This window comes from Amblyomma americanum, chromosome 8 (assembly GCF_052857255.1).
Source record: "Amblyomma americanum isolate KBUSLIRL-KWMA chromosome 8, ASM5285725v1, whole genome shotgun sequence".
In the NCBI taxonomy this organism is placed as follows: Eukaryota; Metazoa; Arthropoda; class Arachnida; order Ixodida; family Ixodidae; genus Amblyomma; species Amblyomma americanum.
In genome coordinates, this window is record NC_135504.1 from 111,934,438 (window position 1) to 111,961,942 (window position 27,505).

At 43.1% G+C, this 27,505-nt stretch overlaps 1 long non-coding RNA gene across 1 annotated transcript; it reads right to left on the reverse strand.

Annotated features, from left to right (window-relative positions):
• Nucleotides 1-4,274: 4,274 nt before the first annotated feature.
• On the reverse strand, nt 4,275-25,003 carry LOC144100634 (uncharacterized). The gene is made up of 3 exons (XR_013307769.1): nt 24,864-25,003; nt 21,446-21,518; nt 4,275-4,444 (listed from the first exon to the last, which is right to left on the reverse strand). It is a non-coding gene; the product is annotated as an uncharacterized LOC144100634 (long non-coding RNA).
• Between the last annotated feature and the right edge of the window lie 2,502 nt (nt 25,004-27,505).

The following is a 27,505-nucleotide window of genomic DNA, read 5'->3' on the forward strand; positions in this document are numbered from 1 at the left end:
AGACGCCGTATTGAAGGGCTCCTGAAATTTCGACCACCTGGGGTTCTTTAACGTGCCCTTACATCACACAGTACGCGGCCTCTCGAATTTCGCCTTCATAGAAATTCGACCGCGGCGGCCGGGATCGAACCCACGTCTTGCGTGCCAGCAGCCGAGCGCCATAACCACTCAGCCACCGCGGCGGCTGCAATCAGTATTTATTCTCCCCATTTTACATAACAAGAATTACCATTTTAAGTAAGAATACATAGAAAAAAGTGAGAGGTTTCTACCTGTCTGGCTTACCTGCGCTAGTTAAGATGTTTAACTGAAATAGAACCAGCTGATGTCGACAAATCCTCAAAATGAAAAAGAGCGAAGGAGACCTCGCGCCCTGCACAGCTTCAAGTATAGAACTGCGCGAAGGCGGCTGGACGGCCAATACTCAACAGACGAGACCTGTGATTGTCCTTAATATTAATCTCATTTAGCGCAAAACACACACCAGAGAAAAAGAAATCAATACAGGACGAAACACAAAATGGCTGAAAACCAACTAGCTCATCTATCAACGCCTATGGGCCGCCCTATAATGCCCTCCGCCACTTCAGCAATACACATCATGATGAGACCTGTGTCTAGACAGATATACTGCAGCTTTTGCAAGTACAAGAATGTGGAAATTCGTAACATTTTGAAAAAGCCTTCGTCCGCTGATTTTGTCGTCGCTGTATTCTGGCGCTTCGATATATCGAGAGCGCATCTTGTTACTCAGTCGGCATGGTCTGCTGGTTCGCCAGCAAATCGTAGGCGAGCTGAGCGCGACAGGTCGCGGGAGAAAGGTAAGGATAACAGCGCGACGGATTATTGATAAAGCTGCATAAAGGAGAACCTCTAGGTTAGCACAAGACTCCAAAAGTTCTGGGTACTTACGAAGATGTAATGGGTAGATAAATGTGGGGCAAATTGTTTAGTGCTCTGTTGCAATAAAGTATATTTTGTATCAATTTCGCTTATCCGGAGCAGCAGCCGCGCTGATATAAGCAGCAAAGCTATAAAAGGCACGCTAACTGATTATTGCGATTTAATACATTCATCAGTACTAATATCGCAATTGTGTACAAAAAAACAGGCACCATGAAGCCTTGCGGCGGGAAACCTACCCTGATATAGACGTGACACGACGCAGCTGAGCTCAAAGAGGTGAGCGTCAGAAACATTGTCCTTCTTACAGCCATCGGAAACAAGAAAGTAAATTATGTGACGTCAGCCCTTTGAGAAATTTCGACCGCAGTTTTTTCCAATGCACAGCCCACCACGTTCGCTTGATTTACCACCGCAGCCTCCCATGTTAATCCATCAAAAGCTTCAATTCCAGGAGGCTAACGAAAAGGGTTCAGCATAAGTTAAGGACAACACAGCGAGCTATAAAAAGGAACAAAATAGGCGTAACGTTAGGAGATCGCAATTGGCCAGTGTGGGTGATGGAACAAACGCGGGTTAATGACATCCTAGTCGAAATGAAGAGGAAGAAATGGGCTTGGGCAGTGCCTGTAATGCGAAGGCGAGATAACCGCTGGTCCTGAAGGGTAACCGAGTGGATTTGACCCGAGCCACCCCCGATAAAGAAGTTCACAGCTTTGAGATGCGCGCCATTTCGTTACTACGTGGTCGCTTGTGGCGTCACCATTTACGTCGCAGAGGGCGGCAGAGAGTTAGGTGGGCGGATGAGATTAAGAAGTGTGCGCCGATACGGTGGCCGCGGCTTGCAAAAGAAAAGGTTAATACGAGAGACATGGGAGAGGCCTTTTCCCTGCAATGGGCGCAGTAAGGATGATGATGATTTGGTGTATGGTGTTTATCACGCAAAAAGTAAAAACAAAAATTCAATTAAAAATAACGAAACGCGCTTATTGACAGTGCAGCAACCTTTTTTTCTAGTTCCAGAAGCGCGGCTGATGATGGTGGAATGTGTAGAATGTTTCTAACCAGTGACAGCAGCGCTTTACCGGGGCAGATTTTCTCTCAGCATGCTTAATGTTACATACAGCTCCCTCCTATCTATCTATCTATCTATCTATCTATCTATCTATCTATCTATCTATCTATCTATCTATCTATCTATCTATCTATCTATCTATCTATCTATCTATCTATCTATCTATCTATCTATCTATCTATCTATCTATCTATCTATCTATCTATCTATCTATCTATCTATCTATCTATCTATCTATCTATCTATCTATCTATCTATCTATCTATCTATCTATCTATCTATCTATCTATCTATCTATCTATCTATCTATCTATCTATCTATCTATCTATCTATCTATCTATCTATCTATCTATCTATCTATCTATCTATCTATCTATCTATCTATCTATCTATCTATCTATCTATCTATCTATCTATCTATCTATCTATCTATCTATCTATCTATCTATCTATCTATCTATCTATCTATCTATCTATCTATCTATCTATCTATCTATCTATCTATCTATCTATCTATCTATCTATCTATCTATCTATCTATCTATCTATCTATCTATCTATCTATCTATCTATCTATCTATCTATCTATCTATCTATCTATCTATCTATCTATCTATCTATCTATCTATCTATCTATCTATCTATCTATCTATCTATCTATCTATCTATCTATCTATCTATCTATCTATCTATCTATCTATCTATCTATCAGCTCACAAAGGCTCATATTCCGGACATCAGTAATTAGGGAGCTCGGCAAGAGAGCCGGAGTTCCCGGGTTCGAACCAGGCAGCATGGGCCACGAATCGATGGAGGCGAAACGCAATGGCTCCCGTGCGCTGTTGGATGTCAATGCACTTTAAAAATCCCCAGGTGGCCGAAATTAATCCAGAGCCATCCACTACGGCACCTCTTCTTCCACTACCACCTTCCTCCCTTCCCTTACGGCGCGGTTCGGGTGTCGACCTCTATATGTATACATACTCCGACAAAAAGGGGCACCCATCCGGGGACAGTTGTGTACCGAATTTGGTAGGCAAATAAAACTCTATGGGTTTTGGTGTATAAATAAAACCACAATAAAATAAAAGGTAAATATTGTATACTTGCAATTACTAATTGAAGCGTTACCATATCGCACCGCAAGCCGAATTCTAGGCTCACCTTGACCCCAAAACGAAGAAAATTTTGTTTGGGACGTATCTTGAGGGGATGTAACTCTACAACGGGTGCATCGTAATTTCCCTGATATATGACGCTATGCATCGATCGCTCCGCTAGGTGAAAAAGTTATCTTTCTTTTCCGAACCGCTCGCGGTTTTCTTCACTGGCCCCACTGAATGCGGAAAGATCTTCGTTTTACGCATGGCCAATAAAGCTGACGCTCGTTACTTCAACGTCCTCCAGACAGTGGCTACCTTTTATTTTCTTTTTGCCTAAGCGGGTGCAGTCGCATTATATGAAAAAAAAATGATAACACAAGGCTGTTCAGAATTGATGTCACGACCACACCTTTCGGCGCCTCTTTTAATCTTATTTCTTTCCCTCCCTGCCCTATGTCGTCACTCATGGCGCATTGCAGGTCCAGTATTTCACGCTTCGGTCCTACGGAAACGAATGCTGTGCGCTCATATGCAGCGGGAAGTGCTAAACAAACAGGCACATGAATTTGCACAAAAACAGGTACGCTCTCGCAGAGGATGCTTGACAGTTTCTCCATATTTATGTGAGAGCAAGTAAGTACTGTGGCAGTTCATTTATCGGGCAGATACGCCGAAAGGCCTGGAAGTGGTTGTTTCGAATTTTACCCGGCTATTGTTGGACAGGAAGCGTGGATTTGCTCGTCTGTACAACTCTTGTCGAGGCAAGCCTCCAAGAAATATTTTCGTTGTTTCCACACGGGACAAACGCTGTGAAAACCTTAACGCCCTGTTAAAAAAATTAATCTGCGCTCAAATGAGACAGTCGCGGCGCAGCTACGCATGCATAGCGAAATCGCCGCTTTCGATCGACCATAAGCCAAGTAAATACCAAAGCCCTGCTTCTAAGCATGGCTGCAATGAATTAATTTCTTCTGATAACCCCCGCATAGACGGTGGGGCCTCCTGAACTTCTACGTAGTATTTAGAAACAATGACTGCATGCCGCGCATGCGATTCAAGCAACCGTACTTGTGGAGACAGGTTAGCCGATATAGCAGCGCGCTCTGAAGCGAGTACCCTCGCTTCGGATGGAACTTCTCAGTGCTAGCGCGTTTTGGGGCACGCGAAAATAACCACTCTTTCCACAGCGGTGCTGTAGCTTGATATAATCTCTTTACGCCTGCAAGATATTCATCTCCTCCGTTGCTAGCCGGCTGCAGCGACCACGATGCATTTGAGGTATGGTGAGTTCGCATTGTCCCAGGTGCGGCCGCAGTAGCAGCCTTGACCGCAAGGATCAAATTGTCTGGCTCCAGGAGGACACTAAACGGAAGAAAAAAAAGGATTTTTTACAATGCTAAAGAGATATCTCCAGACCGATAGCCAAGTTTTCTTTCAAAATAACTTTCTGTTCAGCGGCGCATCCAAAGTGATTTGTGAAAGGGATGTTTATTTCAAAATTGAAAGGAATCGCATTCCGTGTCAGTGGGCGATATAAGTGTTTATGCCATGAAGGCCACGTCCAGCACAACAGTGTAGTTAAGCCAGGCATGACTATGGCTCGTGCGAGCCATATTTGTGTCTTCAAGGTAAGCTATTACATCTAGATTATAATTATTCTTTGTAAATATTCCGAAATATAACTATGTGGTCACGACCGCTCAGTAGAGAGTAGATGTAGAAATAAACTCGCAAAAACAAAAACATTATGCGGAAACAAAGAGCTAAATATTTGCGCTGTAAAGTCGCAGTAACCTGTCAGTTAAAATGCAACCCAGCCTGCTTCAAAACAAAAAAAGCGTTTGCCTTGATAATGATTCACAAATGTCAAATGTAATGTGATAAAGGTAAAAAATATATCTACACAGCATGCCATATGTTATATCACAGATGAAGAGCAACAGAAAAAGGTGTTCGAGCCTAGCTTTGAAATGCGTGCACTATGTAAATTACAGGCCACGGAGCGTTCATGCCGCGTACAAGACCTCATAAGCGAGAGGGAATATGAAATACGTTATTAACCCGCTTGCGCACCTCGCGTCGACGCGCGGTGCCGGGCTTTCGCGTGAAACGTCACATACGATTTCACGTCATGCAAGTTACGTCAGCAGCCCGAGGTTATCACTGGTGCACCGCGCCAAATTCTTCCAGACGTCACGCAGCCACCACGGCCACGGCCACTCCGCACGCGTCGGAAGCCGACGGAGCAAGGGGAGGGGCCGAGTCAGCGGGGCCGGCGGAGGGGCACGGATGTTTTAGCACGGGAAAATTGACGAGAGGAGAGAGAAAGGTGCGAAGTCGCGGCAGTTCAAATTTTGACTGCGTATGTCATCTTCCTGTGAACGCATTAAAAAAACTCCATTCGTGAAACAGAGTAGAGCCGCCGCATTCGCTCAGTGGTCATGGTGCTCGGCTGCTGACCTGCACGACGTGGGCTGGATTCCGGCCGCGGCGGTCGCATTTCGAAGGAGGCGGAACGCTAGACGCCCGAGTACTGTGCGATTTCAGCGCACGTTAAAGGACCTCAAATGGTCTAAATTATCCGGAGCCCTCCACTACGCAGGCCATCATAGCCTGAGTCGCATGGGGCCTTTAACCCTCATAAAAACATACAATCAGAGTTGTGAAGCGGCGTCCTTTAACATCCGAGATAAGAACCAACGTTATAGACAGCCCTTTTCTGAGGCCCTTTAACGCAAAAAAGGAACCCCTGTAAGATATATCAACAAAGCTAACAATAGTCCGAAAAGCATTATAGTAGAATAACGCTATTTCCTTTGCTGGTAGTGTGAGAGACAGAAAGGTTGACAATGTTGTCTGGTTTTACTGCTTTTCAACTGAAGCAGGGCCTCCCACAGGAGTAAGCTCCTTTTATCAAGCAAGTGCATGCCAAATTTTTTCTACGGTTGTATTTGCAAATTCCAACGCAGCTTTCTCTGGTAGAAACTAGCACAAAGCTATTCAACCTTCCGAATCCCCAAATTTCTTGGTTTGCTACAGAATGCGGAAATCCAGCCACCTGCCGTAAGAATTAAGGCTACACGGAGAAAAAACGCGAATAATTCAAATATATTTGGCTTTTACCATCACCTAAGTCTACCAGGAAAGGAGGATTACGAGAAAGATGAGCTCAGTCTTCAAATTAAAGGTGCAATGGCAGCCTTGAACTGAAGAGGGTCGCAGTGGTGCGCAGTATCGAGGGAAAACTAGACGTTACATGGAAATCCCGCCTCAGTTCTTCGAGTGATCAATTTATTCCTCAAGTAACTTTTGCAATCAGAAGCTCTGCCCAACGCAAGGCCAGTGCAAGAATGAACGTCGGTCACACCATATGCATTTTACAGCAGGTAGTTACGGAATGAAAAAATTGGCATTGACTAAGCTCTGCTATTCCAGGATATACGTAGCGAAAGCTAAGGCATAGCTTGGTTAGCCTTGGTTAATCTTGATTGCAAGTCCAGGTTAGTCTGGTTGTCTAGCTAGTTGTCACGTGGTTCATCACGCGGTTGGTCACGTCCTGCTGTACGAGCAAGGTGGATATGCGAGCACGATGGGAATGCGAGCACAGCGAAACTGCGAGTTCGCGGCCAATATAGCTTTCGCTACAAAAGATGCGCACCAATAGTGCCCCGACCTGAATGTTGACGAGAAGCTTTATTTCCAACATTCCCAATTCCCTCATTACAAGTACTATTTAGCGACGCGTAGTTGTTGCTGCCGACGCTGCTGAGAAGCAGCCTTTGTGTTTTGGAAAGAGTTCCCTACGGCCGTGATATAAGCACAAAAAGGTGCGGAAGAGATTAAAGGAGCAGAAAGGAGAACAAAATACAGCAATGGAGAGTACGAAACAACTGCTGTGGCAGTCTACCTGTGTGGAAGTATAACGACAGTAGAATGGTTTCAAATGAGACAGCAGACAAAAACTGACTGCATAGCTGTGCAGACATTAAGGCTATGCTTTATTTGGTTTCAATATATTTATCTACAGCTTAGTTTCTAAATGAGTGATAGTTAAACTGGACATTTCAAAGGAGGTGAACAAAAGTTGTTCATTACAAAAAGCATTTCTCGACAGAAAATGAAATAACCGTACAACGCTCGCAGATGAGCAGTGCAAACCTTTTCAGCTCAATCAGATTATTATATTTGGAGATATATGCGGATTCATGACGTGAAATTTAATAGTTGCGTAGTCATTCAATTAAGATTTTGACTGTGAATGGGCGAGTAACATGACCTGTTGATAAGAAACTTAGGTGTGAAAAGAAACAACCTTCTTTTCAAAAACAAAATCCGTCCTTTTCAGGGCTCGTGGGACTTGCGTCAAGATGACAAATACTATCAGATTAGGACCATTTAGTATATCGTGCGATAAAAGTTTAAAAACACTTGGGGTGACTTTCTCAGATGACATGTCTTGGAACGAACATGTCAAGATTCTTTGCGGGAAAGTGCAAAAAGCTACCGGTATTTTAAATAGGTGCCGTCACTCGTTTCCAACTGGCATAAAAAAACTTCTTTATAATTCATTAATCCATTCGCAGCTTGATTATTGCTCACTGATTTGGGGAAACACGACATTAAAGAATGTACATAGCTTAATTCAATTGCAGAAGAAAGCAATACGAGCAATTGAGAATGTTCCTTACTTGGAACACACTCAACCACTTTTCCTCAAAAACAATATCTTGAAAGCTACTGACATATATATCTTCAAGTTAATTAGATGCTACAAGCGAGCAATTAAGGGGAAACTTGAGACATTCCGAACACAGGCAAACTTAGAGAGCACACACAGCGTCTATCACTATCGTAATCAGGTACCCTGGAACATTCCTTTTTCGCGTACATGCTATGGCCAACAGAGAATTTCGCACACGCTGCCAAGCATTCTTAACCGCTTCCACTCCGAGGGCGTGGATGTGGAAAGGCTTAAAAACAACCGCATTTCACTGATATTATCATGTCATAGTGAACATTTGTGATGTCAAGAGAAATAATCAATGTGGATAAGTTTTTCATTTCATTGAAATTATTAGTGTTTTCGCATTAGACAGATGCGTTGAGTATGTGTGTCTGTTCCATGTATATTTGTCCGAATCTTTCATTTTTTATATTTCTTTTTTTCCTGTAAAAAAAGGAAAAAATGACTGTCCTTTGCCTGGTGCCTTTTTAAACTTCTAGGCTTTGAAACCTGTAGTCTTGTATGCAGTATTTATTCTTTTCTTTCTGCAATCTTGTAACGGGATATATGCAAGCTGTTACTGTTGCCTTTGCCTTTGGGGGATGGAGCGCTGTCCAGCTGTGTTAAAACAGCTTTTTCTCCACCCTCCCTCTTCACTTTTTGTGTGGAATAAATAAATGTTCAAATTCAAACCTGGCGCGAAGCATTTGGGTTATTCCCATTTGAACATACAGTGCAGAATAAACGTGAAGAATTCTGCAATCAGCGGAAGCCACCGGCTAGAACTTCAGAAGGAAACAGCATTAGTCGACAGTGCGCCCTGCAGCGTGCTGAAATACAACAACCCACATGGTGTCTTCTCGCTTCACAGGTGCAACATTTAAAGATCATTAACGATCATGGCAACGTCTGCTAAATGCGTTTTGATGCAGATGACCACCAGCTGAACAAAATGAGTGCGTTCTAAGTGGCCCTATTCGATTTGTCGTTGATATTGTCAAAGATAACTTTTCCTTTGACAAATCAATTATCACCTTTGTTTGTCGTCAACTACTTTCCCGGTTCAATGCAAATCCCCAAAGTTATCCTCAATATTTAAGAAAGGTGATAAAAATGATTTCGGACAATACTGGCCTATATCTTTGCCACCATTGTTTTTCTCGGCTATGCTCAGGTGGACTTGAGAAAAATATGCTGAATCGGTATTTAATTTCGTTGAATCGTTGAAAATTGAGTATGAAAGCAATATTGATCGAGCAAAAGGTTATATCTAGAGAAAAAAAAAAACGAAAAAGGCACAGAGCCTGTTTTATACGATGGACCTAACAAAGTGAAAGGAAGCCTGCTGGGAGGCGCGTATTTTGAGACACATAAGCAATGTACGGGAGAAAGGTGACAAAGACATTTAATTAAAGTGAAGAATAGCAACGAAAATAGCATATGAATTAACATATGAAATACTTATGCAAACTACCAAGAACAACCTACAAGGTTAGGCTGATGAGGCTGCTTTAATACAATGCAAGATTGTTAAGGCTGTCTTATTACGGAAAACATAAAATGAATTTTAGATCAAGCCCATCGCTATGATAACCTGTTTTCTGTAATTCATATTGCATAAAAAACGCAACTAAAAGGTGCCCCATGCAAAACATTTCTGCGTAGCGAAGGGGGCCACGTATTGCACAATAAACTCTTCCCAGGTGCGCCAGATGTTTAAAACCTTCCTAGAGCCAACGCAGTAGTGCGGTTGTTAAAAATAATAAAGTGTTATGGAGACCAGCGAAGTATCGATGGTGCGCTGGCAGGCAGTATAAAAAGCAATTTTAGAAAATTACACTCATAAAACCTCTATAGAAAACCTGCAGAAGAGGCATAAAGAAATAGCTAGAAATGATAGGTTAGCGTAAAATCTGTCATGAACCTGTTTTAGACACAGCAAAAAGTTGCGTGCAAGGACTATGATGTCAATTGTATCTTTCTGGTTCAAAGGTAAAGGAAAAAATTCAATATTTAAAAGGAGGTCAAGCAGATGCTTCAGAATGCAATTTTTTCGCAGAAAAAGATAATTTGGCTTATCATGGTCACCTTATTACGGCTGCATTGTGGGCATTCCTATATCTGTAGTTATGGTGTAAAATACTTTACTATCGGATAAACTGGCGAGATCAGAAGCCGGAATAAAAGAAAGAAGGAATGAAGAAAGCGATAAGTAATGCAGATGACACGTAGAAGTTCGTAAGCAATTTATAAATATTTAGTAACTCGTTAAATCCTGAAAGGTTCACTGTTTCCGCACATGATCTTCCCTTACATGAGAGTCATAAATTTTTACGCATGCTGTTTTGCACTAAAAATCAAAGTAGAGAGCAGCCTAGCTTGTTCTACGGGAGCACGGTTTGATAACTAATAAGGACATTAAAGTATGTATAGAGTAAAGAACAAATATATCACTCGAGAGAGATAGCAAGGTGCTGTATAAAAATAGCGAATCTAAAGGGAACAAAAGCGATGCGGACATGCTTTCAGATGCTTATGCAACCTGTCTTCCCCGACAATGAAGAATTGAGGAGACACTTAAGCTCCGCTTTAAAAGCATGATGCTAGAGCGCTAATAGTTCACTTCAGTGGCCTAGCGTACTCTTCTCTCACTTCGCAGACATTGATACTGCTCTTTCTTTCGCCACCACATAGAGTTTAACCTGTTCCTCAGAGTACAATCCGATAGGATTAAAGATCTCTCCCGCTCAAGTACTCGTTCTCCGTCGCCTTGGTTCTGCCTGCACGCCCATATAAGTGGAATTGGCGATTTTGTACAATCATGCGTTACGGGAAGTCGTCACAGCATTACTGGCGCAGGGGTACAGCGGTTAAGTGATACGCCACAGCCCCGCGTAGTGGCGATTTCAAACATAGCCACCGGTGGTGCTTGTGTGACCCAGGTTTCTTCCCGAGCAACCTCTCGCGACCAATCATTAATTAAACTGCAATGGCGGGCAGTTTGCTCACTATCCACTGAGCAGGTTGGGATGACCTCACAATGTCACGTGACCTAAGTTCTGGCTTGCCACCTGCATTTTCGCTCCTAACGCCGCTGAAAACGCCGACGCCAGACTTTCGCCAGAACGGGAGCCTCGATGCTATCAGCATGATAGTCGGTACTCGGCAGTCGGTAGCTTTGTTATACGAAACGAAAAGGACGGCATATTGGCGAGCCCAATCAACTTTAAGAGATTGGCGATGTAACCTCAGGTATAAGAAAGTATGCAATTCGCGTAACCCTGCCTTGGCTCAGGGAAAAATTGAATCTAACACTCTTTTTTTTCACTGTCGAAAAAGCTAAACAAAGTTTCGGAGCTGCGTTTGGGTGTGTTAGGACGATAGCCTAGCTACCGTAATTTTTTTTTTACGCCTCCAACGATATTTGCTGCTGATACTTCAGCCAATGGACGACAGAGAGTACCTTCTTGTGAAGTTTACGTTTCTCCATCCACATAGCGGACGCTAAAAAAAAATATAGAAGCAGCGTGTATTCTAGTTACATAAATCCTAAGCTATATTGATTTTTCATAGGTCATGTTATCCTCCTCTGCCTGGCTATGTCTCGTCTCGCGCCAGTTGCGGCATACCTTATCCCCGCAAACTTTTTAATCTTATTTATCAACCTAACCTCCCCCCCCCCCACTTCATCCGTCCGCCAAATTTGGTGCCTGAATGAAAAGCTACGAACTTAACACTGCGGTTTCACAGAGACAGCATATTCTCAGACAAATAGCATGCAGGCATCGAAGTGCCGCAGTACCTCATGGATACACCATACGTATCCACGTTACACCATATGTCTAGTCATTGCGGGTAATATACCTCCCGGCTCTCAATCAACCTCGTGCGACTGCATTGATAGCAGCAGCCGGAAAATGGCAATGAAAAAGGCTGCAGCAAACATTTTTCTTTCACCTAGTATTAGCCATCAGAGCGAATTAAGCCGGAGAATCGTTCATTGTCGAAAGATCTATATGAGCACGGCCAGTATAGTGTTAGCCGCAGCAGCCAGACGAGCAGTTATGTTAAGGAAAAGCAGTGAGTCTGCGGGGAAGCGCTTTAAATGATGTAGATTTATTAGAAGGGAGACGATAAGTTGAATGAAGTTACATCATTGTATTCTATGTTAACACGAATTTAATCTTATGAAGACTTTCATCGGCATAAAGAGCTGACTGATTGGTGAGACCTTTGCCGAGCGGAAGGGCCTTGCCCTTAACGTACGTCTTCATAAAGAGAAGCGAGTAGCAATTGGTTATGCACGCCGGATCTTATAGATGGATAAGGTGAAAGGGACACGCTAACTATACTTTCTGCGACAGCTAGCAGAATCCAAGCTCACCTACGGTGCAAAATTGTGGAAGGAAACAAAAAGCGTACAGTATTAATTCAGGAAAACGTCGCGAGGTATGACAATGAAAATGAAAGATGTAAAGTAAAAATACAGGAAGACAGCAGCGTAGGTCAAGAAGCATAATAATAATAAGACGCGCGAATAGACAAAGACGAACACAAGACAACAGGACTGGCGCTGAACTACCAACAGATTATTAAAAGCAGAGACCTGCTTTTATACGCAATCGACCGCGCACGTGGCATCACGAGAACGAGAAAAACAGAACAAAAATTAGCAAACAAAACGTTGTCCACCTATTGCTCTAAACACACGCTAAAGCGTCGCATAGGCAAACGTAACTGGAGCAAAAGAACAAATGGATGCAAAAAACAATGATGGAGACAACGAAAAAAAAACGAAAAACTAAAACAGCAGCGATAGCAAAGTCAGCACAATCGCCAGAAAAGCAGAGTCCAAAGTAAAAGATTAACAAAATTAACAACAAAGGAAAAAAAAGTCGGAGCAAAAATTGAGTCTAACCTGTGGCCACCGGATCAAAGGACAAGAGGCAGACCCAACCAAAAGAAAACGAAAACGACCATTAACGCAAAAGCATTGTCAGTACATCGAAGCAAAAACAGAGTCACACTTAGAACCATTCTAAAAAACTGAGCTCCTTGTCAGTCAGTAAAACTGAAGGGGATCTGTAACACTGGTCTCCGGCTTTATCAATCAACAGTGCCCCACTGATGAACCTTTCAACTTCGGCCCGAGCCCATGTATTGATTATCGTTTTTGCAAACAGTGGCACCCCCGCCGCGGTGGCTCAGTGGTTAGGGCGCTCGACTACTGATCCGGAGTTCCCGGGTTCGAACCCGACCGCGGCGGCTGCGTTTTTATGGAGGAAAAACGCTAAGGCGCCCGTGTGCTGTGCGATGTCAGTGCACGTTAAAGATCCCCAGGTGGTTGAAATTATTCCGGAGCCCTCCACTACGGTACCTCTTCTTCCTTTCTTCTTTCACTCCCTCCTTTATCCCTTCCCTTACGGCGCGGTTCAGGTGTCCAACGATATATGAGACAGATACTGCGCCATTTCCTTTCCCCAAAAAACCATTTATTATTATTATTATTAAACAGTGGCTCACACATCTTATTATTCGCTTCGCACGTTTTGCATTGCCCACCAAGACGGCCGCCGGCTTCGTTACTTACAAGCCTAAATATTCAAGCAATATCTCATCGAAGCGCATGCCCGTTTGGCCGATGTACACCCGGCCGCACTTCAGCGGAATTTCATAAATCACACAAGTGGTGTATTCAGCGAAAGGATCCATGTGTTTAACAAGGCACTGGTTTTTGTCTTGTCTTCGTCACCAGGGTACAAGTACTAGCAAGTTTGCAAGGGGCTGAGAAAACATTTCCATCCCTACAATTCGCAACCTTCTTCAAATTGTGGGACAACATATGGATGTAAGGGATTGCAGCTACAGTCCGCCTATTGGTTCGCTTTAGCTTGTTGCCAACTATTCCTTTGACCTTTTGCAGCAGGGCCTCCGAGACGCTACGCACAAAGTTCTGCAAGGTAACCTGCAATGTGAAGTCGGTGAACCTGTGTTTCCACACTGGAATGCATGATGTGCGGAGAACTTTTAATTAAAACAGCCTCTTATCGTTTTTGGTAGTAGTGGCTCACACTTCTTATTATACGCTTCGCACGTTTTGCAGTGCTCACTTGTAGGTTGCCGCTGGCTTTGTTATTTTCAACCCGAAATGTTCAAGCAATATCTCATCGAAGCGCCTGCCCGTTGTCGCTCGTAGCCTGAGTCGATTTGAGACGTTAAGCCACATAGTATAAAACAGCTGCTGCACTAGCATGTGGTTGTCCTCATCATCACGAGCCGAACAGTGCCCACTGAATTACAAAGGCCTTTCCCATATAACTTCCAACCGCCTCAACACACCCCATCGCGACGATCTTCTTCACTCTGTTAAAAGAGCTATTCCTGAGTTGTTTTTTTTCTCTTTACAAATCCGAAACCAGAGGGCAAACTTCACATGGTAATCGCCGACGGGAAAGTCTGCACAGTTTCTTAATCTGTTAATCAGTTTTCATTCTAATCACCCGCGTTAGATGTACCACCCTCTTTCCACAAAAGGCGTGCTTCCCTTTGATGCGCACACTCGAAACTGATCAAACGCGGGATTTTTTCATCAGCTCTCCAAGCTGCGCTAATTAAAAGTTCTCCGTACACCATGCATTTCAGTGTGGAAACACAGGTTCACCGACTTCACAGTGCAGGTTACCCTGCAGAACTTTGCGCGTAGCGTCTCGGAGACCTAGCTTCATAATGTCGAAGGAAAAGTTGGCAACAAGCTAAAGCGAACCAATAGGCGGCCTCTAGCAGCACTCCAGTACATCCATATGTTGTCCCACAATTTGAAGAAGGTTGCGAAGCATAGTGATAGAAATGTTGTTTTCTCAGCCTCTTGCAAACTTGCTTGTACTTGTACCCTGCCGACGAAGACAAGAAAAAACCAGTGCCTTGTTAAACACATCGATCATTTCACTCAATACGCCACTTGTGTGTTTTATGAAATTCCGCTTAAGTGTAGCTGGGTGTACATCGGCCAAACGGGCAGGCGCTTCGATGAGAGATTGCTTGAACATTTCGGCTTGTAAATAACGAAGCCAGCGGCAATGTGGGTGAGCACTGCGAAACGTGCGAAGCGTATAATAACAAGTGTGAGCCCCTGCTACCAAAAACGATAATCAATGCAAGGGATCGGACTGAAATTGAAAGGGTCATCATTGAGGCACTGTTGATTGACAAAACCGGAGAGCAGTGTGGAATCACCCCTTCAGTTCTACTGACTGACAAGGAGCTAGGTTTTTAGAATGATTTTATGTGTGACTCTGTTTTTGCTTCGATGTACTGCCGCTGTTTTTGCGTTAATGGTCGTTTTCGTTTTGGTTTGGTTGGATCTGCCCCTTGCGCATTGATCCGGTGGCCATAGGTTCGACTCAGCTTTTGCTCTGACAAGTTTTCCTTGGTTGTTAATGTCGTTAACTTTTTCTTTTGACTCTCCTTTTTCTGCGATTGTACTGACTTTGCTCTTGCTGCTGTTTTAGTTTTACGTTGCGTGCTTCATTGTTTTCTTGCATCCATTTGTTTATTGGCTTCAGTTACGTTTGGCTGTGTGATGCGTTCAAATTTTTTGCACATAAGTGCTTAGCGTGTGTTTAGAGCAATAGATGAAGGACGGTTTGTTTGATAATTTTCGTCATGTTACTCTCTCTCTCTCTCTGTCGTGATGTCACGTGGGTTTTTGACTGCGTATAAAACAACCTGGTTCCTGCTTTGAATAATCTGTTGGCAGTTCTGTGGCAGCCCTGGTGTCTCGTGTTTGTCCTTGTCCATTCGCGCTGATTCATAACAGTATGCATTCTGACCAACGAGCTAAAATCAAGACTCTAGGCCAGGGAACAAATGCGAGTTAGTTAAAACCAGGGCGATATAAAAAAGGGCTTGGACAGTGCACGTAGATCTAAGGCAAAATACCCGATTGAGCCTTGGGGTAACGGAATGGATTCTACCGGACGGCAAGCACTGCAGCGAGCGGCAGAAAGTCAGGTGGGTAGATGAGATAAGGAAGTGTTATTATGACCGCAGGTGGCGCAGGACAGGTTTAAGGGGGATTTGGCATAATTGGAGAGGTGGAGTAACTTTATTTAAGGAAGCGAGAGATGGGAAGTTGGCGCGAGGGGTTTGTTGAGGCGGTTCGAAGTTCTATGGGAAAGGCCTTTGTAATTCACTGGGCATAGTTTGACTCGTGATGATGATGATGACGTCCACATGCTAGTGCAGCCGCAGTGGCTGCACTAGCATGCTACGAGCGACAACGTGCAGCCGTAATAGCGAAATAGCACTGTGACCTGCTTCAGAAGCCGAAAATTCAGAGTGTGTTCGTGCAATATTCCTCTTCCCTGAATTTTATAGAAGTTAAAGGGACTATCCACTAGTGAAAACATGACGTAAGATTATGGTAAAAATGAAAAGATTATGCCTAATATCGTGTGAATTTACCACTGCAATATAAGCAAAACGAAAATAAATAATTTTACATTTGAATTCTATGTATAGACGGACGGACGGACGGACGGATGGAAGGATGGATGGATGGATGGATGGATGGATGGATGGATGGATGGATGGATGGATGGATGGATGGATGGATGGATGGATGGATGGATGGATGGACGGACGGACGGACGGACGGACGGACGGACGGATGGATGGATGGATGGATGGATGGATGGATGGATGGATGGATGGATGGATGGATGGATGGATGGATGGATGGATGGATGGATGGATGGATGGATGGATGGATGGATGGATGGATCGTCTCTTTTGAAACAGGGCGGTGGCAGTTGCCGCCGTGCTCGGCTTTTTTCTTTATTTTTGATTAACTGCTGTAAATTGTTATTAAAATTCACAATTTTCTTTAAACGCGTTTTCTTGCTCATCTAATTTTATACGACCTCACTGCTTTTGAGCCACCAATCTTCCAATCGCTTTTTACTAGCTTTCACCGCAGATTTATTTACATGACCATTGTTATCTGTAAACCCTAGGGCCTCAGGAAGAGCGACTCTGCCTATATCGACATCCGGATGGAAACAAACGCATCTGATTGTGAGGTGTTCAATTGTTTCTACAGATTTATCACACAAAGCACATGTTTCATCTTTGTTAAATTTATTTTTATAGCTGCGCGTTCTATGACACCCTGACCTAGCGTTGAAGAGTAGGGCACTGCCTCCTGAGTTATAATAGAATGCTTCCTTACTTGTCTGCCTTTTCCAATATCGATATAGTTCTACACTAAGTTTCTTTTCTTTTGAATTAATTCAATATTTGCCTTCAGCATTTTAGCCTGTCATTTAACGTTCTTCCTTTCTCCGTCCTCGTGTCCGGCATATTACTGGTCAGTTTCCTAGTTCTTTACCGACATTGTGAGTCAACGCTCTTTAAGTACAAGTATTCGAATACTTTAGCTACCCTCCTGTTATCGTCCAATTTCATCACGCGTTCTTCATATAGTAGTTTGCACTAAGCTTCTCGTGATTCGAGCGATCTCCATCCCATGTCCCCCTGTGCTGCCTCATTTGTGGTTTAGCCGTGGGCACATACCGCTAATCTTCCAACAGCTCTTTGATTTACTTCTAATCTCGACTGAACTTCTGCCCTTAAGCATAGAACAGCATTCCCGAAAGTAAGCCTTGGCACCATTATTTCTTTCCAAATACCTCTCAGTACTTCATATTTGTTGTAACCCCATTATGCCCTACGTTTCATTGTCCTGGCATCTCTGCCCTTTTGCCTTAAGCGACTGTTCGTCATTTTCAACTTACGTTCCGCATCCGTTTACTCATATTACGAGATATTTGTATGCAGTCACTCTGGGTACTACATGGCCGTGTGTTCTAAGCACGTAATCAGTTGTGTCATTGAAATTCACCACACTTAACTTAGTTGCGCTAGAACTAAAACCTCGAGTGTCTCCTTCGTCTCCACAACCAGTAACCAGTTTGCAAATCTCCCTGGCTATCTGCTAACAGTACAGTATAGTCCGAATACATTAAATCTGGTAGCCGTTGCTTAACGATAGATAGATAGATAGATAGATAGATAGATAGATAGATAGATAGATAGATAGATAGATAGATAGATAGATAGATAGATAGATAGATAGATAGATAGATAGATAGATAGATAGATAGATAGATAGATAGATAGATAGATAGATAGATAGATAGATAGATAGATAGATAGATAGATAGATAGATAGATAGATAGATAGATAGATAGATAGATAGATAGATAGATAGATAGATAGATAGATAGATAGATAGATAGATAGATAGATAGATAGATAGATAGATAGATAGATAGATAGATAGATAGATAGATAGATAGATAGATAGATAGATAGATAGATAGATAGATAGATAGATAGATAGATAGATAGATAGATAGATAGATAGATAGATAGATAGATAGATAGATAGATAGATAGATAGATAGATAGATAGATAGATAGATAGATAGATAGATAGATAGATAGATAGATAGATAGATAGATAGATAGATAGATAGATAGATAGATAGATAGATAGATAGATAGATAGATAGATAGATAGATAGATAGATAGATAGATAGATAGATAGATAGATAGATAGATAGATAGATAGATAGATAGATAGATAGATAGATAGATAGATAGATAGATAGATAGATAGATAGATAGATAGATAGATAGATAGATAGATAGATAGATAGATAGATAGATAGATAGATAGATAGATAGATAGATAGATAGATAGATAGATAGATAGATAGATAGATAGATAGATAGATAGATAGATAGATAGATAGATAGATAGATAGATAGATAGATAGATAGATAGATAGATAGATAGATAGATAGATAGATAGATAGATAGATAGATAGATAGATAGATAGATAGATAGATAGATAGATAGATAGATAGATAGATAGATAGATAGATAGATAGATAGATAGATAGATAGATAGATAGATAGATAGATAGATAGATAGATAGATAGATAGATAGATAGATAGATAGATAGATAGATAGATAGATAGATAGATAGATAGATAGATAGATAGATAGATAGATAGATAGATAGATAGATAGATAGATAGATAGATAGATAGATAGATAGATAGATAGAACTTTTATTCATGTCAATTGCCAGACAACATAAATCAGGCCTACCAAAGCCTCAAAGGGCTTGAGTGGCAGCGCCTGGCAGACAGCGAACGTTGGCAAAACAAAGGAAAATAGAGACGTTGCAATGAACTTTGCAAAAAAGAAAAAGGTCACCAAACATAGTGAAACAAATATCTTACCGCCTAATCTGTATACGGCAGATAACAACCTAGATTACGTTGTTGTGGCCGTCTTTCCATATTTATCATATAAAGCATGAACAGCAGTGGTGATAGAGGACATATTTGCCTTAATCCTTTGTGTACCTCGACACTTGTCGCGCTCATAAACCCTGCTTATGTTATTTCAACTTTATTTTCTCAATCAATTACCTAATGACCGATACCTTCATCTTTTAAAGGGGCTGTGAAGAGGGCTCTAATAAAGTTGCGGCATGCCTGGGATACTGAAGCACGCCGCTTCAAGAATAGTGTCCAGCTAGAATTTTTTTAATGAGCTTTGTAGAAGCTGAGTTATCTGTAGTTAAAATTTGAATTTCAGCGTCTTCGCGCCTTTCTCTCTCCTCTCGTCACTTTGTTGCACGCTGGAAGGTAGGCGCTCCTGCGCCGACCCCCCTCTAGGAGCCGAGCTTCCAAACCCGCCGGAGCTAAGCGGCTTATTGGCCGCGGCCACGGTAGCTGCCTGACGTTTAAAGAATCTAATCAATGGCCACCTCTCACCTTGTCTACGCAGATGCGGGTTACATGGAGGGTGCGAGCATGAAAAAGTCGCCGGGAAGCGCTCGCCAACTTTGACGAGTGTTTGTGGGTCGTCTGCTGCGTGTAGAAGAGTATTATTTGGCTCTGGTTTTCATGGAAACACAGTGTAGTGATAAAGTGAGTTAATGTGCTCTCCTCGGAAGGCGTTTCAGAGCCCCTTTAATATGTTCCACAGGAGTTCCCTGTTCACGTAGTCGCATGCACCGCTTGTGTACAGGAAGGCTAAATAGAGAGGTCTGTTTTCTGCCTTAGCTATTCCTATGCATCGGGTAAGCACGAACAGGCTATCATCTAAGTGCCTACCCTTTACGAACCCGTTCTGAAGATCTCCGGGTGCTCTATTGGTTCCTCCCAGGACTGCATTTTTAATTACACTGCCTGCGTCGCCAGCCTGTATATAACAGATTTTATAGTAATCGGTCGGAAGGATTTTTTGTTCATCTTATCGCATTTTTTTTTCTAGATGAAATTCATTGTATTCTGTCTCCAGCTGTGAGGAATTTGCTTATTTCTTATTACTGTCTGCAATGCTTTTATCAGCGTTTTTTTTAAACACACTGTATCGTAATCTTGTGGTGATACCCTGCCATTATAAGTGAATCCAACCACGTGACCACTTCTCTGTGAAATATTTGATTTGTTTCACATGCTTAATGTGCTTTTCTTTCAGAAATGTTCGTCGTGTTTTATTATACTTTAGGCTCTATCGAGAACGCCCGTTCATCAAAAGCAACGGTTTTTTTGTATCGCCGACGATGTAATTTTAGCGTTTGTCACTAGGTGGCGCCACAGTTTTTTTTTTTTTTGATGGAGCGGCAGCCACGGTTCAGTAAAAGGTTAGCCGACGTGGCGAGTATCACTGAGCTTTAACAGCCTTGTAGGGGGAAACTAAAATCGCCGCAACTCTATCCTAAACCAGTCGGAAAAAACAACAGAGCCATGTCAAAAGTGGGACAAAATATTTTGTAGTTGTGCCGAAACGACAGATATTTCTGCTGTTTTGCTCTTTTTTTCTGTAGTACTGTAGTTCTCTCTGTAATACCTTTCAGTAGTCTGTAGTTCTGCAGTACTTTTCTGTAGTTTATATACGATATTTTGTTGTTACGATAAGGTTTGGGTCTACAACATTACGTAAAAGCTGTTGTGACGACAGAAACTTTTCTCTTGTGCTTTTCAAGTGTCAAAAGTGTATAATTACTGCCTGGCGGGCGAGATTTATATTCATTTTTGGTATATCACTTTTTATGACGTGCAATGAGATCGCTGATTATGGTTTCCAGCATTGAAATACATAAAAACGGGCTCATTCACTGGTAGTAAAAAATTCTAAATGTCTTCTGCACAGTTCCTATAAGAACCGTTCGGCAGTCGAGCACCTTAGACTGTAAGCTTTCCATTGTGCCACAAAAAATTGGATGTCTGGAGTGTTTGATCCCTTCAAATCTCCAGAAGGCAACCTTATTCCACACACCGGAAAAAAAATAAAAGTAGAAATTGCTACGCTGTCCTTGTGGTCACAGCTTCTTTAGCTGCCATCTCAGCTAAGGAAATAAGTGTGACGTGAGTAATGATGATGATCTGTATCTAAAACCAAACATACTTTTCCCACGTTATCCTTTACTTCTCAAGCAGAAAGGGGATTGGCACAAATCATTGGCATTGGGTCTCAGTTGCCCCAGGTATTCATTTTACGCCCTATTTTGGCAAAGTATTTCCAACACAGAAACTACGAATTATATTTACCCATGCGGGGCAAACGCCAACGGTAGTATATGGACGATGGTTTCCAGATGAAGGTCCGAAAGCCATTTGACATCTGTAAACAAAAGGCTCCTATTAAGCATTACAGAGCAAAAATTATTGCAAATAAGAGCTGAGGTTGCTTCTTGTGTGTACGAGATTGTTTATGTTATAGTTTCTCTCAAAAGAACTTATGCGTAATCAACAGATATGTTTGCTTTCGTGGGTCAGATCCCACAATATCTTCACTAAGTTCAGAGTTTTAAATTGACAACATCTCGCCTACCTCCAGCTTAAATGCGTCTTTATCCAATGTATGTGGGCTTTGTGGGATTATGAAACAAAGAACTATCAGAAGAAAGTGTGCAGTACTGACTAATTCTGGTGAATCTTCACCTGCGACTCCAATGAAAATTGGGTTTTGCACGTGACATAGCTTGACCGCTTCATATTTGTGTCAATTCCCTTTGGAGTGTCGCCAATGTTCCGTTTTAGTTTAACGCGATCACCCAGCAGGAGACTCCATTAGGAGGGCTAAAAATGAGTTTCGTGCGTTCTTTATGTCCTGTGCCAAAACGTTAGCATTTTTCGATCGTCCCTTGATCAGCTTTGGCCTCACGTGTCGCTGCCGGGAAACAGGTTTCCTTCACGAGAGAGTAGGAGGATGCCCTGGATCTGCACTTAACCTTCCCTGTCTAATGCCGTCAGTGTTATCCAACACCGACATATCAGGCAACAGCACTCAACGCAACGCTCGGTGCCCAACAGCTTTAACAGGTTCTCTGCAAAATGATATCAACCGTCACCTACTCGAACACGACGACGCAGGGAAGAAGAGCTTCCGCGGCTCTGCATAGAAAACTGCCACGGGCTGTTCTTTCAAGGTACCAGAAGCTAACGGGATTGCGCGTAGATTTTTTGATAGCCTGAACTGTTTCCTGAAAATGTGAATGGTCTTACAGCTGCACATTTTTACTTGAAATGACGTGTTTACTTCATGTGCGAACAATCTGAATGTTAACCTGTTAATGTATATGTTCTGCGGGTTCAACATTTATTGTACCTCCCCCCTCCCCCATGTAATGCTCGCTCGGGTCTTTAGGGTAACTGAATAAATATTTTTATGATGATAATAATGTAGAACATTTGTTGCTTCCAATAATAAGCTTCTCCGCCCTGGAGGGGCACCGAGTCCAGGGCTCCTTCAGCGGCTGTCGTCATCCTGACCCGGAGCAGTAGCTTGCGCAGGTAATCCACGTCCCAGTTGGACCTGTGTGGGGACATGCCATTCTCCGGAAGCATTTTATTTTAGATTTTTCTGTGTATGCATGGGTGTTTCTTCGTGTATGGCGTTATATAGAACATCTAACGGCCAACACGACATGCACAGCACTACTGCATTTGGCGAGCGCAACCTTGAACACGTGAACCACTGGCAATAAAACGCACGCGATAAACAGAGGTAGTATCATATATTGCCCCGATAGCACTCTGTCTGCTACGATGAGTCTTCAAGCTGTTTTTTTCGGCGCGCCTCAGAGTGCGACGTGAGCATGCCAATAGATGGCTCAGCCATTGTCGATGCGATGACAAGACACATCGATCGTGAATGTCAGGCGATTATCATTTCAAGTTATTCTGGCATAAAGACGCAGAGGCGCGCACACACATAGCTAGAGCAGCGAAATGTATCTGGCAGGACGAGGATTAAGGTCAACACAGTTTAATTTGTAATTGCGACTAAATGGGCTTCCAGAGCTCCAACTACGCATTTCTAAAGTCTCTAGGAAGGTGCCGCGTGAAACTGTATCTTTATGACAATCGTGCGTGATCTTAGTTTTGATAGGTCGTTCCATGGAGGGCATATAAAAACAGCCGTCAATTTCGTTCCCTTCCTCTTACTAAATTACAACAACCTTTCCAGTGCACGCAAAGCATAAACAATTTTTTGCCTCATCTCTTAGATGTCACATTTTATCTCGAAGCAGGTGGTGAGCCAGTAGTGCAAAGCCAACCGAGCATCATAGATAACGCAGATAGTTCTAAACCAACACAAATGCTTAGAAGAGTGTGTTTTGCCATACTTATATTAAATATTCCAGAAGTTGGAAAAACTAAAGTCCCCAGATTGTTTGACAGCAGAATACACTCTGTCTTTGTGCCCTTCTCAGGCATGATCGTGCAATGCAGGGTCATCACGCAGGACCAAAGCGGGAAATGCGGAACAGCTTGGCTGGTTTCGCAGTAAGCATCGTTTGCTAAGAAATTGGTGGGCACGGGGGTTTGGGACGAGCAGCAATCTTTCTCGACCGTCCCTTGTTGAAGTAACAACTGTGCTCAAAAGCGCCACTTGGGTATTTTTCCCACCTTCATTCGCCAAGTGAAGAGGTGCTCGCCGCTGTTCTTGATGCTAATGCGTTTGGACGTGCTTCCTGTTCGTGTCCGCACTATGAACTTTCTGGCAGCCAATTATATACCTGAACGCAGCCGAACTTTGGGCAACCGCTTACTCTGGGATCGAAAGGAAGAAAGTTTACCATGATGACACCTGCGTGTGGGTATCTGGTGACCGTCCCAAGCGTCTGGCGGTGATCGCTGACCGGCTCGTTCCGCAGTACAGATCCATTTGGCAACAATAGGTCTCTCCCTGTCAGCCGAGAAGTCCTGCTTTGCACTGCTCTCGGGGAAAAAAACTCGCTGCACGCACTTTTGCTTATAGGCACGCTAACAGGCTATCGCCGTCGCACAAGAACTAGGCCTACTACTGAAATTTCCTTCTTCACCTAGTTATTTTGTGTTACGTCGTTGCATTGGATATGATAAACTTCCTTCCGCATTGCATCATGTGCCTGTTTCATTCAAGCACTAACGTACATTTCAACCAAAGGAGAGGCGCAGAGTAGTGCTTACTGAAGTACTTATATGACGTACTTTTTCAATGCTTCAGAGCTATAGTTGGCTTGGTCCTACATGCTACATATATTAGCGAAAATACCCGTGAAAAATTCCCAAGCCAACTTTGCAAGGTTTCACAGTGGCGAAGGAATGCCGCCGCAGGCCGATAATCAGATGCGCACGACGCACCTATCTTGATTTTGCTGCTATGGGCGGTATAACGTCAGCAATCATATAAATTGTTTTACTGCCATGAAACACAAGAACGGCGCCTATATTTGCTTAAATAAAAATGCGCTGTTACGCACTCGGCACACATCAAAGCAAGGAAGGTTGCTTGTGATTTATGAAACGCTCTGTGCTAATTAAGTAAATCCGCTCCGAGGTATGACAGCCGCGAAGATCGAGATTTAGGAGAAAAAAAAGTGTTCGTATGCTACTGCTACTGGGGAACTGCGTAACATTGAGGTATGTCTAAAGGCGAAGCAGCACTACACTGAGGGAAGTGATAAATGATCATGCTTACCCCGGCGCAAGAGTCAAAGCGAAAACAGCACACATGCAGAGCCCTCCTGACATTCTCTGGCAACTCGCACAACGGATAATTATAACTGTGAGCAGAGGCGTCACAGCGAGTGCTTACGCAGCGCGGCCAGGAGTGACAATGAGCTTGTTGAATTTTGTGGCAGCTGAAGATATAAACGCACGTGTCTCTTATTTCGCGCGAGTTGGCAGCAATATATTTACATATTTAATGAGACACTCATGCACGCTGCGGCAATGCTCGCATTTGTTGCGAATATACTTTTCCTGTGAATTTCCTTCGAGCCACAGCAGGCAATCACTTATGTCAAGAAATGTTGATGTATGGAAACAGTAGTGATGCTTTATTCACAAGAGCCACGCGTTTCGTTTTGGGTTCTAGTGCATAAATAAACATGTAAATGTATTCAATTCACCAATTCATGTATTTCTTTAATAGAATTATGCCCGGATGGTCGACAGCCAGTTCCATTTTGATGAAGAACAGGGTCGGTCAAAAGGTTCCAGGCTACAGGGTCTGCTTACAGGCACTATGGTCTTGCAGTTACGACAGCTCCGAAGTCCAAAATGTCTATGAGGATAATACCATTATTACCTCTGAGAAACTTGATAGCTTTATTGCCCTCTTAACTGACAGGATATGCCGCTGAAAAGGAGACCCTGTGGCCTGGGAAGTTTTCACTATCCTTGTACGTCATAACTTGGTGCTCAGGCCGCAGAACTGAATGACGCTTGCCCTTGTGGCGTCACTATGTATCCGACAGAACGTCTGTGCACAGCTGCCCCATTTTTATTGCGAGGCTTTACAGTTTGTCATTATTTCTCTTAATTGGAAGGAAAGTTTCGTTCGAAATCTTTCATAGATTTTGACACAACAAAAATAACAAGCAACCATAACATTTTTAACTTTTCACGAACTGTTTAGATTCTGTAGCGCAGGCAGCTGTGTGAGTAATTATTCATTGCATTTATTTAATTTCTTGATTTTCCTATTTTAGCAAGTGTGCAGACAGGTGCGCACCTAAACCACAAAATGTACAGGCATGCCGCATGTATAGTACATTTTCAATGCGATGCCGAGACGGTGGAGGAATTTATATTGTACGAAGTACGGGCAGTAATTTTTCAAACAAACCTTCGCAACTTACCTGAGTCTACACCCACAACTGGTCGCCTGACTATAACATGCGGCCGCAGTTTATAGCGTCTAGCATCTGCGGATTTTTGCTGATAACAATGGTGATGAGTACCTCAGGCTTAATAGAACATACCCAAGGCGGGGTATTCGCGGCGGATTGTTGTTCCCTGATCGCTAGTGGTGTCTTTCTCTTCGACCTCTACCTACGATATGCTCCTCCATGATGTGCAAGCTGTCCATATGACAGGCTTGTCGCGCTTTTTTGACTTAGTGTCCTGTGTTCAGTATGAGCTGGGCATCACTGCGAGGCAGCAAGCACTGTGTTTAGCATCATCCCTGTCCTTCTGCCGCAAAGAAGAAAACACTGAACGAAGCCGGACATTTTGTGTACCGCTTTATTATAAGCGAGGGAGATGCACGTCAGCCCTCATCCTATGCTTTGTGCTCGGCGTCGGCGTACGTTACATTGAAATCATGCCCGGTATTTGAGTGCCTTGGCATGGTAATGTTCCGTCATCTGTGCGGCTGTCGTTGGAAACGACTCGATGATTTCGGCTGTCAACGCCGTGCTAAGGTCAATAAAGATGAATGATGTGTCGTTTGTTGGTAGGAAAATGTTGGGCTTGAAGAAATTTGCAATCTTTGCGACTGTTCCTCACGTAAGTGCGCCTATTTCAGCGTAGTGTGTCAAGTAGCCCGTGACTACTGCTATTCACTTAATGGAACAGCAATAACGTGTTTTTTCGAATATCTAACCACCCATGAACAGCATCTTCTAGGCTTAAGTACGTGTTACTGATCTTTGCGCTCTCATCCCATCCGTTAAACTTCATCTTTATTCTACTTAAGCACTGCATTTGTTATCGCCTATTCCACCTGCTCCATGACAATGTTTATGTCATATCAAAAGCGTGATAAAAAAACATTCTCGATTAGTCACTATGGGAGGCCTTGGGAGACCAAGGAATCTGGAATATAAAGCAGGAGGAAGGTGTGCTTATCGTTGTTGCTTGAGCGGCCATTGCCATTTTTCTGTTTAGAAGGAGGGGTCCCAATACACGAACCCTGCCTTGAGGAATGTACGTGTTTGTTCCCGAGGGGCCGCCTCACCGGGCTTGTGCTCCGGCTGCCCGAAAATGAATGAAGCTTAGCCCGAGAATATCTCGCACTTCAACTAATTTAGACGAAACACTACACCAATAAGCTTATTTTACATCATAATCATGATCAGCCTGCCTACGCCCACCGCAGGACAAAGGTCTCTCCCATGTCTCTCTTCAAATAACCCTGTCCTGAGCAGCTGCGGCCACCGTACCGCCACAAACTACTTAATCTCATCCGCCAACATAACTTTCTGCTGCCGGCTGCTACGACTGCCGTCTCTTGGAATTCATTCCGCTACTCCTGAGGACCAGCGGTTATCTTGCCTTCGCATTACATGCCGCCACTCACGTCCATTTTTTCCTCTTGATTTCGACTAGGATGTC